This window comes from Varroa jacobsoni, unplaced genomic scaffold, assembly GCF_002532875.2.
Source record: "Varroa jacobsoni isolate VJ856 unplaced genomic scaffold, vjacob_1.0 scaffold_740, whole genome shotgun sequence".
Lineage (NCBI taxonomy): Eukaryota > Metazoa > Arthropoda > Arachnida > Mesostigmata > Varroidae > Varroa > Varroa jacobsoni.
Genome location: NW_019213642.1, coordinates 174,654 through 193,388, shown reverse-complemented (window position 1 = coordinate 193,388; position 18,735 = coordinate 174,654). Strand labels below are relative to the sequence as shown.

The following is an 18,735-nucleotide window of genomic DNA, read 5'->3' as shown; positions in this document are numbered from 1 at the left end:
AACCGGTACATCCCTATATAAGACTTATTCGATAAAGTTGGATCGGTCTACAAAGATATTTAATGACCGACTACAGATTGATTGTATCAAATGCTGTACTATTTAGAGATGTATTAAAATACATACGTTCGGTTTCGAAACATTTATATGTACATATATATATATGCGTCCAAACAAATTCATTGTCTGCGTGTCGCGTTTAAACGGTCTTCAGTCCTACGTTACATTAACGCTTCACTGAGGAACATAATAATTCGATAAGTAATATATGACATAAGTTAAAATTAATAGGTGTACAAGAAGCCGAGTTAGATATATACTTTGATATATAGTTTAACTCGGCTGGTGGATGTTAGAAAGCTTCGGGTGAATCTAGTGCCGCTATCTAGCAATCCATAGACCTTACAGTACGAAAACGTGGTAGACATGGCTATCGATAAGGCTGCAATGGGCAACATTCTGATCGACGAAAGGTAGAAAACGAGCCGTATCCAGCTAGACCCAAAACTGACTACCCCAGTTTTGCCCCTTTCTAGCGAAAAGCAAAGCATGCGGGGGATGACACACAGCACCTATGAAAGCTTCGGTTACGAAGGAAATTCTCGATAAAAAAGAGACCGAACCGTCTTTGCTTCCGTCGTTGGCTGCTGCCAACCACCATCTACCGGTAGCTCACTCTCGCTTGACTTTAGCGACAGGAAGAGAACCCACGAAAAATGTCGTGGCTTGCGCATCATCTTTTAGTTTTTTTGTTGTATCTCTCCCTGTGACTGCGTGGAAGCCCATCACTCAGAAGCTTCCGGTCACTCCCATCAGCCCCCCCTTTTTCTGTCCATCTCTCTTCTGATGATTCTGACAGCTTTTGTATTATGAGCTATATATATATATATATATTATATTACAAGTAGACGACGCTTCCAGAAAACTCAGCCATCTACTACTTAGTATGTAATGTTGAAGAGGAAATTTCCATGTACAATACATATAAAATCTCATAAATACTTGTGCTTGATAAAGGGGAGATGGAAGAGAACGGGCTTGAAGGCTTAAGAAGCTGATCAAGAATATGTTGGTCACCCATTTGTTCGTTTATATTGACAACTGACTGGGTATAGATAAGTGGCATAAGGAAAAAGGGTAACGTAAAAAAGGAACAAAATTCGAATGTCCGACAGATAATAGGCAAAGCTCTCACTTTCTTGCTGTTCTTTTTGTCTGTTTCTTATTTGTATTATTTTGTTTATTATTTTCACCTGTGTGGAAACGCACAGCGTAGACAATCGTGGATATTATTGCACTCTATAATACACGTTGATTTAGCTGCACCATCAGCCGACCTGTTTGTTACGACAAAGGGGACCAAGTCGCTCGCCTACTTACGACCGCGCTCGCGTCTACTTGTCGCCGTCACTGTTGTTCGAAGCAGTTGAAATTGTTCCTTTGTTGGCAGCAGATAGAAGATGACCAGCCAGTAAAGCGGTCAACTGCGAGGAATGCAACCACCTTTCTAGAGCGCTACCGTCGCCTTTGTTGCAGCCGAGGCGGCAGGTCAAAATGAACGAGGCCGGTAGAGGATCAAGGAGACCCAGTCCAGACCAACTTTCTTCTCTCTCGCACGCTTTCTATTCTGTGTGCTACGGTTAGACGATCATATATTAGTGCAAGCTTACAGAGTAAAAGGCCTTCAAGGAATTTAGCTTACCACCACCTCTTCCATTGCCGTCGCCACATCGCCACCTTCAGCTTCACCGTCGATTGTGTCGGTGGCAATCATGGTCCAAAAGATCGCTGGGAAAGAGAGAAAACTTGGCGAGCGCTGTCGCATAGGAAGCGAAAGCGCAAGGGGACAAAGACGACGATGAGAGAATTGTGTATGAGGATAAAAGAAGATAAGTCGCCACCTCTTCGAGACATCCCCCCGTCAGCTCCTCGTTCCTCCGGGTCCCAAACGATCGAGTCAGCACTGGTGTCGCTCTGGAGGGCCGGCTGCAGGCTGACTCCAATTCTCCTCTCTATTCCTTTTCGCCCCTATCCTACTCTCAAACCTCCGTCTTTTGCTAAGGAGCCCAAAGAGAAGCGGAATAACTACAGAAGAAGGCGGTAGAGGCCAGGCACATGCCGGCGCAGCCGCACAGAAAACCCAGGTTCCGAAAGTTCTTAGGTTAGCCCAAACGAGAAAACTGATCGCTGTCAGGCCACCACTGCTGCTGCTGTTGCCACCGAGGGCAAAAACTCTCTAGCTCATGAGGTGTAACGTATCAGAAATCTGTCGAGATAAGAACGAAAAGGTTCGCTACCGCTGCTGCTGTTGTTGTTGTTGTTGGCGAAGTTAACCGAAACGTGGCTAAACTGGGCTAGACTGTTTTTCTTTAGGAGAATGCCCGGGTGAACTGTTCGCGTACTGCAGTGCTCCTAGGAAAGACTGAGAACGCTAAGAATGGAGTGTTTTTACGTCATTTTGCAGGAAGGTGACTGGAAAGAACGTTGGTTACACCCGATCCTCGCATCGATGGCGAAGGTGACAGGTTTACGTCGGAGGAGATGCTACCACAGCACCAATAACGTGTCAGCCGGTGGCGCACTTTTATGTGCTGTCATCATGACATCAACTTTCAGCATAATCAACCATACCATCACCGTGTTACAGCAGCACTTTGCTTCCGCGGTGTGTTTAATTCGCCAAAATGTCTGCTTGAGCGTGTCTTTAACAATCTATATATCCCGTGTTGTGCTTGTGATGCAAGATGATAAAAATTGATCCCGCGTTATCTACAACGATCCATCCTCTCAGCTGCCTACAAGCGGAAATTCTGCATTCCGATAGGAAGGGTATACGATAATCACGTTTTTATTATTTTTTTTTCACGATACATAAATAATTTGATATCAAAGCTGGCCACTGTAGACCAGAAAGGCGTCGGACTGAGTTTATTTTCTTTCGAAAGGATTTGACGGATACCATTATTAAGAAAAACAAGTTCATGTGATGACTAATGAATTGCATCGTTTCAGATTGTAAGGAGGCTGTGCCCTTTTTTACAGGATCATAAAGTGTGTCCATATGTTGTGTGCTGTCCTATTAGTAGGCTTAGTAGGTCGATTTGGAAAGGTATGGGAATCAAAGACAAACAAAATAAGCCGGTCAAATTGGTCTGGCGTACATAAATAACATGATATTTCTAGGTACAATACAATACTTTACGCGCAACTTATATTATTCCGAAGAACGCTTGGCAGCGTCACTCAATTTTGACATAGACAACATATTCGTTTATGGAGGAGTTCATGGAACTTGCTTATCACTAGTTTTTTTTCCCATGTTATCTATTCACGATGTCAGCTGTCGCCTGTTTATTATCCAGTGGAGTTATTTCTTAAGTGAATTCTCATGGTGATCTAAATTACTGTTATAGTTATCGAGTACGCGCGACGACGTAGCTTGCTAATCTTCCAGACGCTATTACGACGATTACAGGATCGCATGTACGAATTCGTCCTCGGTTAACAGAGGAGGGGTAAAAAGGAGTGTCTCGTCTCAAACGTTGTTCACAGCGTGCTTCTCAGCTCAGTTGGCTATACCGGAACTCCAGGATAGGCTGGCAGGCCAGGTCCGGTCCTTGGGTCGTAAAGCATTTAATGGGCGTCTGGGGAGTTGAAAGGACTGATATCACCAGCGTTTTACCTTTAGCCTTGCACCAGCTAGCGACTAGCATGCCGTGAACACTAAGTTTTAAACTTCTCCATGGATTTGTTGATGACTAATGGTATCGCAACAGTGGACTGCGTCGTTACTAAATAAAGATTTCAGCTCAACAACAATGTTTGTTGAACAATAGAATTCGATCTTCGATAGAACAAATGGAAAACCGGTACGCTATTCCGCATATGTATTTCAGTGAAATATCTTTTTCAAGAAATAATGCGTTTCAAATAGTCCATACAACAGCTTAGCGGATTTTGCCGTTCGTAGGTGTGTTAGTAACTGTCTGCGCTCGAACAACATGTTGCAGGAAGTCACCATTGTTCAGGCCATAGGCGCATTTATCGAATGACGATATTTCTACTTGGAGGTATTTGCAAACATTTCACCGAAGTACGGGTCACAGGGTGAATATGTAGACAGGTATATGACGCATTTGCAATAACTCGTCTCTTTAACAGACATTTTGTCGTATGTGCTTTCTAGGAATTTTGTGGAAGTCAGGATCACTTTGACTGCCACATCAACAAACGAACTCTGCCGATTTTCGCCCCGCTTAGTAGAAATTTTTCGGTCAGGGACGGGTGACATGGTTATTCGAAGAGCGCATCATACCGCTCTACGCCCTCCGTTCCGAGCTATAAAATGTACTTACTATCTGGCAATGTAGTGGCAGAAAAGCAAAGAAAAAATGTTGCATGAAAGATTACTTTCGGTGGGTCTAAACATTCGTTAATCTAACATTGGGTTGCGCAACTTTAAGGACACGTAGCATGTTTCCTACCCTCCCGCTAAACATATGCTTCACTTTTAGGACGTTGACTTCACCATGCAGAGTTTAGGCTATTTCAAAGGTGGACATAAAAGTATACCTGACTTTTCGAATTGTTGATAAAAACAAAACTTGAAAGTTATCTATACGATATATAATTCTAGCTATACAGGAGCACCGTGTCCAATCCAAACAAGGCACTAATGGAAGATAATAAAAATACGATTAGGATTAAACAGAAAGCTATGCGACTTCTAAACTGACGCCGTTAGTTTTTCGAGGCGGTCTCTGACCACAGGTCAAGGGAGCTCTGCAAATAAGAGTTTCATAAATGTAGAACATGTTAGTTCACTTATGCTGACTCGCTTCTCCAGTCGACGAAAGTCATAAAATATAATGGTGCTAAGGCAAAGCAAGCCAAGTATGTGTAAGCAAAGCAGGAGTCAGTGCCATACAGCCAATGCAATGTGCCTTCATCTAGGTCGGCCCTAGCAATGAGGGGGCATTCCTTTTGCATCCTTTGTCGAAGACGCTCCCTTCCAGGAGCATTTACAGTCGTTTGCGTTACACTTCCAACTTCTCAAGGAAACGCTGCCTAAAGAAAAATGCAATAAAAGCAAATGTCCAGAGAAACGCAGACGCTCTCTCTCTCTCTCTCTCTATCTCTCTCTCTCTCTCTCTCTCTCCGTACCATCACTCCTGCTGTTTGCATTCGGAGCATTTTGAATGAACGTACAGCTTCTCTGGATTCAGACCACACCATCTCATAGGGTCTGTGATTTTCCTAAAGCATCCTTGCCGATTATCTTTAGTTGAACATTTGCCAGCTGTAGATCCAATTTAGCAAGGTCACAGAGTACCTAGTTAGATTCGAATGAATACCATATTAGAAGGTGATCTGCTTCTTCTCTTATCTGATCCTTGTGAGTAAACAAACAGTATTTCTTGTCGTCATACGTTCATAATATTTCGACACATTTGAGGACTGTTAGTCAAAGCATGTTCAAATGCCCCTACCACGGAAACGCTCGAACACGATTAGCTCGTTAATTGGAAATGTAGACGCGTGGTCATGGAGAAGATATATAGCTCAACATGTCGTATCAATCTAAAGAATGGATTCTTCAGTAATATTTTGATCGGCGTGGTAATGCTACGATTTATAATCGATATTGGAGCGCTGTAAGTTGAGGCAATTTACTAAGCCGGTTTCCACACTGACCACGGCGCATGCATCGGCTATTTCTGTTGAGATAAACTCAATGATTCTTTTTTCAGAAGCCTAATATATTGAAAGCAGAGAGTATAAATTCTACTAGCTTTTTTCCTCTCTCTATTTGTTTTTTTCTATTTTGAGAAGCTGCTGCTAAGCCAAGGGCAACAAACTCTGTTGCAAAAACAACGAACAATGACAACAGATACACGGGCATCAAATCAAATAAGTCTCATCCATTCCATCCTATCCAAGAAAATTCCATGTGGGCCTATTTTAATCCTGTCCGATACTTCTACAATTTCCTTCTTTTTTACTTTACTCTCAATTTTCAAACCAAACATCGCCGTGCCGTTGGCTACAGCTCGATCGTAACGACGACTCCAACGGGACGCAACGGGCGGCACGACAACGGCTGGTTCCGCGTGTTATGTGTGTTCATTTGAACCTTCGAAAGAAAGTGACACTGAATCTTTCGTAGTCATACTGTCCCGGACCTAGCTGTCCTATGCTGTGATGAATGTTCCACTTTTACAAATTTTATCTTGCCTCGTGTCTTAGCGCCTCTCCTCGCGCAGTTATTAAATTTAGCTTCCCTGTTTCATTCGTTAATAAGCTTCAGAGTTTGTATTCCCTTCGCTTTTTGGGCGAAATTTAGTATCACACTTTCTTCTAACTATTCTTAGCTGACCGCCTTTCGTTTTCTCTCCGTTGTTAAAAGTATTTCTTTCTGCTGCTTTTCCCGCGTCTGTGTGTTTCTTTACCACGGATGTCTTTCTAGGGAGTTTAAGGCCGGAGGGTTATTATTGCCGTGGACTTTTGTCCCTAATCCATAGGGTTCTCCTGATCAGTGGACCCACCCACAATTAGCTAAGGACACAATTGTATTTACACGTATATCATTAAAGCACAGCGTCACGTTACATAAGTCTTTTGTTGTAGCTATAAGGAGCAGTATACGAAGGCAAGTAGAAGCGCACGCATGGATAACTATACAGAAGTCGTCGGTAACAAGACAAATAACCGAGCGTCTCTTAACGCTAACCTCTCGTATCTATGCTCAATCTTTCAGCTAGCGTGTTTTATTTTGAGCATCTGCTTATCATAGTTGCTCTAATCTATTACGAGCCTCTCGGCTTTCGCGCACCAAGAGTAAATACGCGCGTGGCGTTTATACGAAAGTACGCAACTGGCTGGCAGATTTCTCTGCGTCTTGGTTCAGATGGAGTCTTTTGCAGTTACTGCACTGAGAGGCCTAGCAGAATACGGTTTTCTACGAGCGGCAGATGATGAAGTGGCCTTACAGCTGGCCATGTGCAGCGGCATTACAATCACTAGGCACGATCTGGCTGGCATCTCTTACTCCAGTCCTGGTACACATTTGTAGGTAGTTGATGGTTGAGTGTTATCAAAATTGGACTTCTGGTGCTTCTAGTAGTGCTTTCAGCCTGATAACAGTTGCGAGTACAGGGAAACGGCTTCAAAGCGAAGTAGCCTAGGGCAACCATCAGCGCGTTATTCTATTCTCGTCTATTCCTTCAAAAGAACATTTGGGATGGAAGTGAAGACATAGAATACAGAGAAAATAGAAAAAATGCTTTCCTTCCAGGGGAATTTCCGTTACGTCAGTTGTAGCGTTGCGTTTGGTTGCGGTTCAGTTGTGGTTTCGGTGCTATTTTCAATTTAGGTTTTTTTCACTTTATTTTAATTATAAGACCTCAGGTCGCTTTGACTAGAAGAAACTTATTCATGGAAATATTGGAACATGCTCCTAGAGCACCATAGCCACTGCTCTAGGAAGCTTAACATATCGCTTATAATAATGACATATCCAGATTGTTTTTCATTTTCTATCAATCTTCTCCTCAGGGCCGCGGGTCGAAGTTTCGTATGGCGAAATATTGTAAACTTTTCTTCAATATAACAAAGTAATGTCAAACAATTAACTGATTTCGATCATAACGTATTTTAGTATCATAGGAAAACGGTCCTTCGAGCTGCCTACCCCTCTTTTCCCATACGCTCCATTGTTATCTACGTGAATATTGCGGCATTGAAATCTTATATCAACCGATTCAGTATGCAAGCTAGTAAAAATCAAGTTTACCTTTCCTGCTTACACGCTGTTCCTTTTAATGTACTGATCTCGATTTAGGAAATAGATTAGATCCCCATTGTTTACTTGCCTTCTTTTACTCTCAGCCTATTTTGCGCCCTATGGCCGGTGCATTTAATGGTTTCCTGCATCCCCTCCATCCCTACATATTTCTTAGATTCCTCATCTTAGTTAAAGGTGCTCTATATGCTTCTCTGGGTGAGGTCACCAATTGGCCTTCAAAAAAGCGCCAGCTGAGAGGCCCGCTATTTCTCATGTAGGACAAAGCGTGTTGCCTCAGTCTCGGTGTCCTAAAACAGTTTCGGCTACTGTCGCCACAATCGGCGCCCTCTTGTTGCCAAACTGCCCGAAGCCAGAGCCCACGCCAAATTAGGTCCACCTGCTGCTGTTGTGGCCTGCTCCGTGATCGAAAGAACACGGAAAAACCGACTCAAATGTAGATTTTCTCGAGTCGAACTGCCACAAGAGGGAGCGATCGGCGCCTTTTCACTCGGTCACCGTTGCGGTGGCAGCGATCTACAGCCACTTGCCCTTAACCCACCTCGGCGCTCATGCCAATATGCCTGCCTGCCCGCCACGGTAAGGCATCTGCTACTGCGCTGCCCTCGCTTACCTTCGATCGTTGCTGCTGCTGCTGCTGCTGCTGCTACCTCCATCGCATTTCATCGATTTGAAAGCTTGGCACGGCGCCGTACTTATCAATCACCTGTCTATCGATAACCACTTTTGATATCTACCTGTATAAGACGTATGAGACATGTTCGTTGATCATTAGTTTTCGTTTAATAGAGAAAGCTCCTATGGTCCTTACGGACGACCGACCGACCGACACGGTAGCCGGCTCAGAATGACAGCAATGGCCGGTACCCGCCACCACTTTGTTACTGCGACTAGCAGAACAACTATCAGTCGCTTCTATTTCAGAAGAAATTATTCAAAAGCTATTGCTATCGTTAGCGCAGGAATCTGGAGGAGACGATCGCCCTTCTCCCGCCCTCCGATTGGTTGTCGCCCGCTAGCGGATATAGAGAAGCTAAGCAGCAAAACGTTTCTTACACTAATAAAACTAGTTGAAAATAACGGTTTCCGACATTTCAGTTACCGTCACTGAACAACGCCGGGAAACCTGGGATGATCGCTGTTCGTCGCTCATCCGTATCGCATCAGCGTATTAGGCAGATGCCGGATTACTAGCCTGAACCAACGAGGAGAAACTCGAATGACTTGACTAAAGGCTAAACAGAAATATACGACGCGGCCTCACCGGTACCCGTCATGCAAGTTTTGCATGTTTTGCAAGTTCTTTTCTTGCTTTATGGTAATTAGCATAGCAGTATGAACAATCTAGTTTGTCCTTTATTTCACTTTTCTCACCCAGGTGCTTTTCGTCCAGGAGCTCTCCTTTCTAGCCTTTTAATGGCGCAAATTCTTTTTCAGTTCTTCCGTTAGAGGCCCCTTGTTACCTTTCCGAATAGCAAAACAACAGACACCCCTGGGTCAGCGGCGGTAACAGTTGCATCGGCGGCCCCCAGAAACGATCTCGGTGATACCGGTAACGAAAAGCGAAAGTTTTGTAGACGCTATCTGCTAAAACCATCCAATATTGTTGTTGTTCTTTCTGCTATTATAGGCGAAGCGGCCGAAGGTGAAGATCGATCTATGGAGAAAACACCCAGCAATGTAACAGAGGCAGCAGTTCTATGTTAGATCGTTGTTTAGGGAGGCATCTGATTTCGCGCTACTGCGTTGTCAGCATTCAGCAACACCAAACAGAGTAGGCTCAAATATCGTTATGGGGCATTCCGCTAAGAAAAGCCATAGGGATAGGTAACGATATGAATACAGGTGGTAAACCGTAACATCTTATGGAATAGAGGGTGGCAAGCTATGGGAGACGTAGGAGACCCTGCGTACGCGCGTAAGAAACGAACAACGAAAGAGAAAAGGATGAATAGGAAGGAGAACTGGCATTTACTGTTGCTACTACAGCGGCGATGAGGTTGTTGTGGATGCAGACGAAAAGGAAACCCTAAGTCTTCTTGGGGTATTTCAATGCCTTCTTTCTCTAGCAGCATGAGCTAGGCAAAGCGTGTAGGAGAAAACGAAATCGGTCTTCTACCTTATCCTCTTACCACCGGATTCGTTGCGCTATTACTCTTTAGTTGCGCCAAAATTTGTTGAGCTTACCCGCTGTACTGCCCCTCATACCGTCGTTACGACTGGCACTGGCTAAGTAGAACTTCCTTACGCGCATTCTTTCTATATTTCTCTCTTTAGTTACGGCTTCGAACGATAGCGAGTTAAACAGAGAATACAGTTTGTTATTGGTAAGTTACGGACGCATACCTGCAGAAATAGACCCTATTCAATAGAAGCATGCCAACGGAATATTGTACATTCACACGGCGCCAGTGGCGGTCGGGCGGGTTAGGCATAGCCCTTTATCGTTTGACCGTCAACAAGGAATACTTAGAAAAATTACGGGCACACCGGGAATGCCGGGGGTCGGGCGAGGAGAACGTTTCTGTTAGAGAAAAGGAGAGCGATAGGAATTGATGAGTACACTTACTGGACGAGGGACCGAAGACAACCGAAAGTTGACGTGTAGAAACTACCACTCTGTGCAGAATTATAAAGATCATCGTTTTGTTTGAACTGTCCCGCAGCTCATTACTACCTTGTCAATTGCCGTTAAGCTTTTCGAGTTCAGCGAGTACAAGCCAAGATGTTCCACAATTGTGTGCAACGGCCCTTTTAACTTTTAGCATGAGCCAAAGCGTAACTTGGGTTCGTCACGAACGAAGAGCAATAATAACATTGATACAATAATCGTACAATGCATAATAACAGCAATATGTAGTAGTAGCATTAGTATGGTGCAGCCCACGTCTTTTCGATGACAGGAGAACAGAGTTACTCTTTAAAGTATCATTTTGCGAAAAGCTCTTGCCTGTCGTAGCTAGCTTAAAAGACAAATAGTGGGTAGATGAAACTGGAAATCGCAATGAATGGAAACATATTTTTGCAATTAGGAAGCTTTCTTTGTTCGAAATGAATTGTTACACGTTTACTGACCCTAAAACTCGTACGCTGTACGCGTGTCGTAAAGGCGATATCGACGAAGTTTACGTGTGAACTATGATAAATCCGTTTGGACCTCAACCCATCGCTCTAGTAATAGCTAAATAAGACCCAAACCGATTAAACAACGATTGATGGACCTTCACCTATAAATGGCCTGTGGCACCTCTAACTACTTTGCTTACTGATCTCTAACTACTTTACTTGGCTATAGCCAGAACTTGCTTGATGATCAGTACTAAAGTTGATAATTAGTCTGACTGCATTTCTGCCGTAATCGGCACGCATCACGAGTCTGTCAGATAGAACAATTAGCTGGCTGAGCCGTAACTCCCCCGTCAGCGATCATCAGCAGTGCCAAGAAAGTCTGGGTGACATAATATGTATTTTTTTCCATCGTTCACTACTGACAGTGACAATTTGTTGTGATAGCCGATTGTATAGATCACAGCAGCTAACGCCTGTTGTCCTCAAGCTAAACGACTGCTTTTTATTCAACCTGGAAGGCCGACTCATTCAGGAAACGCAATACACAAAGGCTTATACGATGCTTGCGTCCTATACTGCATCGCCTGTTCATCATGTCAACTTGGCCTCGACGCTAGTGCTGAAGATAACTATAACCTTAGCACTATGACGCCCATCGCTGCTGCAACAATACATAATTAATGCAATGAGTGGTTCCTGTTTATTATTATCGTATTTGTTGCGGATCATGAGAAACGATCCACACTGGCATTTACTAAAGAAAAAACTCTTTCTTGTTGGAATGAAAGCGATGAACAACTTCGAAAAACAGCAATAGCTACATAATCTCTCGGTCAATCCGAGATTAATGTATTTTCTTTAAAGTGAATACAGTACCGGCTACGTACTCTCGATTTAGGCATGTGGTGTTCAGATACGGGACGCTTGGGATACCGTAGCGGTTAATTGGGAGGTGGGTGTGACTATGTCTGTAAAAAAAACTAAATCTGCCTTTATGTGCATGTCTACACTCGCGTAACAAATATTTTCCTCTGGTATCCACTTTATATATTTAAACAATTATATTAAATGACGTTTCTGTAGTTGTGTTGTAAAGCAGAAATAGAGATTAGTAAATACAATATACTACACCTGTAGAGGCTAGTGTCTTTCTAATATGCCTATACGCAGAGAATAAGACAGTCAGTCGGACGGGCTATCTAAAACAGTGACGACCTCGGAAGTTGGGAGGGGCTACTTTTGCACTCATGAAATACATCTGCTGCTGCTGCTTCTGCTGACACATTGTAGCTCTCAGGCATTCCCAACGGAGACTCCACCGATATCCACTGATGTTCGTGAGAACTCGATGGTCCTAAAAATAGCCGTTTAGGATGCCAAGAGATTTGGACCACGTCCTTATAGCCACGTTCGGTCTATGATAGACTTTCGACTGTTTGCCGCCGGGAGCATAGTCTCATTTGAGATACATACATTAGGGTACATTGAATGCTCGAAATGATCACAACTGCCGAAGAAGACACGATGACCATCCACAAATTCCAGTTTATGCAAGACAATAACACATATGGACTGACCAGCATCTCTAGCGCTTTATGGCGTGTACCATTTTAGAGCATCAATACAACTATCGACGCAAAAGATAGCAAAGGATCTACGTAAAATCTAAATTCGAACAAGTTAAATTGGCCATGCTCGATCTATTGTATGTCATCCACGCAATTACATTCACCGACGTTCACTGACAGATATGTACTCTGTATCCAGATTTGAAGGTAACAGTGTTCGCTGTTATCCTGTACGAGGATGTATCAGGCCCAGTGATCGAAAGGAACGAATATTGATAATTGAAATAGTTCAATATTTCTCCATGCGTTTCAAGATCAGAACTGGAATTTAATTTGCAGTTGAAAACTGAGGTGTTGGATTCCCGAAAAGTTCACTTTCAGTACTATCCATCTCGACCCTGTCATCAAATTTGATTGTTAGGCTTTGGCCAATAACATCACATGTCAGCCACGGCAATTCGAATTCGGTTATGTCAGCCGTACAAATCTCCGTTAATTTTACCAGCAAACAACCGGCTTGAAGTGAGCGAACGTCAAGTATCATATAGGAGTAGCATCGCCGCATGGTCCTGAGGACTAACCACGCTTCATTCAAATTTTGAGCTGTTCAGTCTTGCTGTTACTGCACCCTCCGCTGTCGTTTCTATTTCTACTAACGAATTTCTGTGTCGTATCGTACCGTATCCTATAAGGTGTCTGCATGTATGCACGTGTCTGCGAAGTCTCTGATGAGTGCGACCGTATGCGGTCGTAACCATGATGTGATCACCATAGGGACATCATGATCTCTCCCGTTTCCCAGCGACTCCGCCAACCACCGCCGTCTCTTCTACTACCGTTACTTTACAGAAAAAATATGCCCCATACCCCTGCCCCGCTCCCACTACGCAACCTCGGTGAGCTATCGTTTGCTGCTTCGTAAGTATGAAAGAACGGAAGCTTGAGGAGAAGAGCACTGAAGTTGGAGGGCAGGAGATATCATCAGGAGAAGGAGATACAGAGGGGAAAAGTAACCCCTGAACTGGCCTGGCAGTGAAGGCATACTACAAGCAGTTTGGCAGCCGCCAGAGTTCCACCCACCATCCCGCGTAATTAGATAATATTATATAGAAAAGCGCGTCGGACAACCGTGTGCCCCGGTGTGGCAGCCGCGAGCCCGACACAGGTTGTCGTAGACGTTGTTGTTGTTGTTGGCAGAGCTGCCCCCGTGCCAGCCTGCCTGGTTGTCTTCTGTCAGCTGTCGTCCGTGGCAATGTCGTTTTCGTCATCGTCGTTCTCTAATGAGAGCGAGAGGGAGAGAAGCGTCAGTGGAAAGGAGAAGCCAAAGAACGAAGTGACGGTGGTGGCAGACGCACCAGAAAGCGGACGGAGCAGATGAGAAGAATGACGCGGAACGGGGAGAAAGACAAGGAGAAGCTGGTGGCAACGGCCGCGGTGATGCTACGATAGTGGCGGCTGAACGACGACCGAAACAATGGAAGTCACTGGGCAGACGGCGTCGAAATAGTGCTAGACGAGCGTGAGGCGCCCTTCTGCCACTGCAATCGCCCCCCCCTTCCCGTGTTTCCAGACCCGTCCAGATGAACCAAGTGCCGCCGATAGGATGCTCTGCCATCCCTTAAGCCCCAACTTGATTCTCTGCTGCCGGTGTAACAATGCTCAAAAATGGGCACAATCGTGTAGACCGAGAGAAAAGAGTTCGCCTTACGGTTTACAACCTTTGTTAGCATTACTGCTGCTGAAAGGGATCGGAATCGGACAGGGGGTTTGCTGCTCCGGTATGCTTTCGCGCCCCCGTTACACTAGTGACCCTTTACCAGAGCGCTTAACGCAATACAGTGTTACATAAATGGCCTACCGGTATGAGCGAAATTAGTGACGGTGTAAAGGACGAAGAGATAACGCTGATTGTTATGGGAGCGCAGAACAGAGACGCGCACTGCCTAGCTGCATGGCGTTATCTTAGAGTGTGCACGTGAGCGGCCGGGTATAAGCGACAACTCGACAAAATGGCATTAGGTACCAAAATGCCAAAATGCGCGATATATGAAGGGAGCTTGAAGATGATGGGCGAATAGGCCACCAGGCCTTTGGGCGAACGGAGGGAAATGGAGGAAGAAGAAAACGCTGCAGCATGCGACAAACAGCCATTGAATAGAATATGGCATATCTTATGCTAACGGACAGCCATGGCCCTGACATACCAACCAACGTACGATGGGGTACTCACGATATGCTCGGATGATTCGATGCCGAGAGTTTGTCCCAGGGAGCATTCAGCGAAATTCACTAAATTCCACCCCATGTAATGCTTAATTTCGGCTACGAAGGTAGCGACCGTTCACTATACCCCCTCCTCTCCTCTGCCCATTATCATTGTGCTAACAGCCGTTGTTATGTCATCTGCACTTATTAAAGGTTTGTGAAAGGAGACCCAATGCTCCCTTTATATTTCTATTTACAGCATCAGGCAATAAAGATTTAATTTCTGTTTAAAACTATGCCACATGAAAGTGAACCGTTGTTACGCGAAAAATTGGTGATGTTTACGGATGAGTTTATCTAGAGAATGTCTATCTGACACTAATACTTCTATAGAAACAATTTGATGGAACAAGATAAAATTGCTTTTCAGCTAATACTCTGCGTAACTTGAATAAAAAAATGATATTTTTTTATCGAAAGAGAAATTATTTCGCTTTGTTATTGAAATGGCTTTCGCGCACCTAATAGAATATATGCCTATCTATAAATTGACTGAAGTACATCTGTTTCCTGAGGCAGGGGAATCCTTAACGGATATGATATCTCTATCGAGAATTTCGAAAATATCGTTTATAGCCTCTGCTGACGAAACCGTATACATTGTAGGGCCGCATTTTGTCCCTATTTTGAGAAATATCGCTTATGTATTGCCTACTTCAATATTTGTAGAAGAACTTCATTCAAATATTCTGTGTTAACATAGCAGCAACATTATTCGAGCAGAAAGCTTTCATCAATAAGTTCAGAAGACCTTCATCTTGTTTGCATTTTATACATACAGTAGAGTGCCTACTTAGGTAAGTAGCTCTTTTAGCGAAATCCGGCCTTTTACTTTATAATTCCGTAATCGGCTTTAGCCAAGTCCGGCTTATGGGCCTCTTCTCAAGTGAACACTATGGTGAGCTGGTGGGATTCTTACAGGTTCGAGGTATCCCCGGGCTTAGCTCGATAATTAGTATTGACCAATCGCTGATTCATCGATGCACGGCATCAGGTAATATAATTGCATACAATTAGCATTCTACAGATGGGCTGTCTGTGAGCTTGGCAACAAGCTATCCAAGATTGTCAGGACAAGAAACGTCCAATAGAAACCTAGATTTTTTCGAAAGACTCTTGTGTGGCCCATTGGTAACAATGGTTGAGCCAGAATACCACCCGGAGAAGTGTTAGCAGCTTCGTTAGCCATAAACGTTTGACATGGCTTCGCTCACAGCGAAGGTTACTATATAAAAGAGTGAACACGTGAATGGAATAGCAAAATTTGGGTAGAATACGATATAATACTGCGTTGTATAATATAGCATCCGATACTTTATATTCTCCGTAAGAGTCAGATCGGACACCTACGCACATCTTGAACATATATGTATGTACATACAGATGCGTGCTGTCTCTCAACGATGGAACTGTGTCTATTTGTATATCGGCTATGCTTATTGGCAAATATCACGTTTTCTATTATGGCTACATAGATTTATGCGAGTGTATTGGGTAAAAGACACGCGCCAGATAAATGAAAATTCATCGAGTGAGTCTATATTATAGTTCTCATTGAGCTAAGACTTGCACTATTCTGATAGCTAGTATACGGCTATCCTCTGATCACGAACACGAAGTCGATCATAATCAGCGAATAGCTACTCTTTTTTCGATGCATCTAAAAAAGGGCCTGTTTTCTAGGCACGTTGTCGTAATTAATGTCGCTAAGGCCAGGAAATTTGTACCGCTGACAACGCTTAGACATCCCTTCTGTTCATGGGGGTTGAATCAGGCGCACATCATCGGGTTCGAAAACTAATAGTTTCACACGTTAATAATGAACATAATATATCCATTATGTATTATTGTCGAAAGTGAAGTTGATCTTATGCTTTATATTTGAAATATTTTGTAATTATATATATGAATGTAGTTAAACAGGTCAACGTATACATAATACTCGTTTACTTTCATTTTACGCAAAGAAACCACCGTCATATATAAAGGTTTTCTATCCTGGTTGGCCCTCAGCCTAGGCTGTCTCACAGTCGTCTCAGTTTTAAAGTCTTCTGAACACGAAGCCCATCAAATCTAAAACACGAACCCGTAGGGATCCGAATTGCTGTTCCATGATTACCGAAGTTCAATTACCGTTCACAATGAATACATTGTCGAACGCCTGTTATGACCTTAGCATTAATGTGTCCACATAGTCAAAGAGAGTTCCGCAACTGTATCCGAATCAAACCTACCATCGCTTCCAGCTACTCGTTACTTGTGCGAGCCCAAGGGATTCGGTTTTTTCAGTACCCAGATAGGCCTTTCCGGACGTTCCAAAGCGGTCCGTACCATTTCATTCAACAACACACATCTGCCTCATTGACTGCCCGAGACATCAGTGTACAAATGACGGTTTAAAATGAGCCGCTTTATTTAGTTTGACCCATATCGAAGAGACGACTAATTTCTACTTCCTATAGGAGGAAACACAGTCCAAAGTGGTACGTCTCGATGCCGGTTTTATTTCATGGAATTCTAAGGATATCTATTTATTGCTTGAATCATCCCTGTTTCTGTAATACTGGAGTTATGGCTTTAAATAATCTAAAGAATTCCACCGTAACGTTGTTATCTAGGTAGTGCAATTTATTGAGCTGAATAGCGAGTTCCCGCGACTTTTCATTGCATAGACAAGGCCACATTTTTTATTCCTGTCACAATATGTTGTATATTTGCGTCATTGTATATAGTTCTCCACAGAATTGTGTTTGCCATCTTGCCTTAGGATGGCAAATTTTTTTTAAAGAAGTTTTTCCAACTTCGAACGTTCTCAGTTATTGATTCATGTCAAAGGTTATTTTTCATTGAACGAGGAGGATAAAAATTCGTCGGAACGAGGTCCGAACAACATAAAATATGCAAAAAATCTCCCATTCGAAGTTCAGAAGGGCAGCTCTGACAATGTTTACCCTGGTTCACAACGCGTAGATCACTGTCCTAGTTTATACGACACGATTCGTAGGGAATCAGGGCCTTACAGTCCCTACAAACAACAAACGGATGGAACCCTGGACTTTGGCTTCTTTTCTGGGATCGATATGTAGTTTATGTTGACGTGCAGACATCAGCCCTCATCATTGGCTACAATCATCCGCAAAAACGTCGCGTGACGTTCGATAACGTGTGGGATGTGGAAATTTAACGTTAAGCCGTTAGATTTCTTGTCAAACTAAGAGAGTTCGGGAGGTACCTAGGCTCCACATTTATATATAAGTCTAAAGGACTTGAGACGGTCAAAGACGGTTGGGCTGCAGCCCAACTGTTCGGACAATTTTCAAGTTGTTTTTCGACCGTTTCCCTTCGAAGATGCTCTTAGATGGCCGTCGGTCAGAGCACGGGCCATCCTTTACGTGCCGTGTACTTTTCAATTTCGAGACACCACTCTCAAGCAGTTCTTTCAACGATAGAGCATCACAACCATAAACACATGTCTCGGGCTATTTTCGCAGCGTCTTGGTCTCTACAAAATGCATGGTTCACAAGGTTCCACTTGAAGCATCCATCTTTGAGGAGTTCATAAAGGTGGAAACTGCAGTTGAACACAACGCCGTTACAATATGCTGGTAGAGCACAGGCAGAGTACTTTCAAATGGAGGTAAAAAATAAAAAGAAGTGAAAGAAGGAAGCTTTAAAAAATGCAAAAACTTACTACTCAACTCTATACGTTGGACTAAATATTTCTATAAGTATAGCAGTTCATCTAGACCTGCAATAGATGATGTCCTAGTGGGCCTTCGATGCCGTAGAACAACCAAACGTAATCTAAGTCTTGCTAGTCCAAATATATTCAAACGTATACCAAAACTATTTTTCCTGATAACTTTGTGAGTGAACTGGAAAAACTTGATTTTTGTTTGAAAAATATCAGCAGCATCGTTTATCGAGATTTCCAATTCTTTGATTTTGACTATGTCATGTCTATTGCGTATTCGAAAAGTTGTTTTATAATAGATCACTATTTCAAAGCGATACAACTCCTGTGCTAAATCC

At 43.4% G+C, this 18,735-nt stretch overlaps 1 protein-coding gene across 1 annotated transcript in view; it reads right to left on the bottom strand.

The window, feature by feature from the left end:
• Nucleotides 1-18,735, bottom strand: part of LOC111263176 (protein tolkin) — a 111,821-nt gene that overhangs the window by 46,432 nt on the left and 46,654 nt on the right. The window lies entirely within an intron of this gene.